Here is a 326-nt window from a genome sequence, read left to right as displayed (position 1 = left end):
GGCCGCCCGGATGTGGCCGAGCCTCCAACACTTGTGACACTGGAGCGGGCGAGCTGCGAGCATTTCCACCCGCGCACCCGCCCACCCCAGCGCCATTCTTCCCTCCTTGGCCACCATCACGGCGGACTCCAGGGGGAGACGGGCCCAAGCTGTCCCGACCCCCCCCCCCAAGCCGCGCCGGATGGGGCCCACCCGGATCTCCGTTGGCCCGCAATTACCGCGGGCCGCCAGAGCTCCCGTGATCTCCACGGGGAGGACCGACTCGTCAATACCGACGAGCTGGACCTGCCCATACCTCCTGGGCCTCGTTACCGAGGCCCCGGGGA

The sequence above is a fragment of the Odontomachus brunneus genome, unplaced genomic scaffold, assembly GCF_010583005.1.
Source record: "Odontomachus brunneus isolate Ranch 3 - 2012 unplaced genomic scaffold, Obru_v1 Obru_scaffold_142, whole genome shotgun sequence".
NCBI classification, from domain to species: domain Eukaryota; kingdom Metazoa; phylum Arthropoda; class Insecta; order Hymenoptera; family Formicidae; genus Odontomachus; species Odontomachus brunneus.
Note: the sequence above shows the minus strand (reverse complement) of the source record.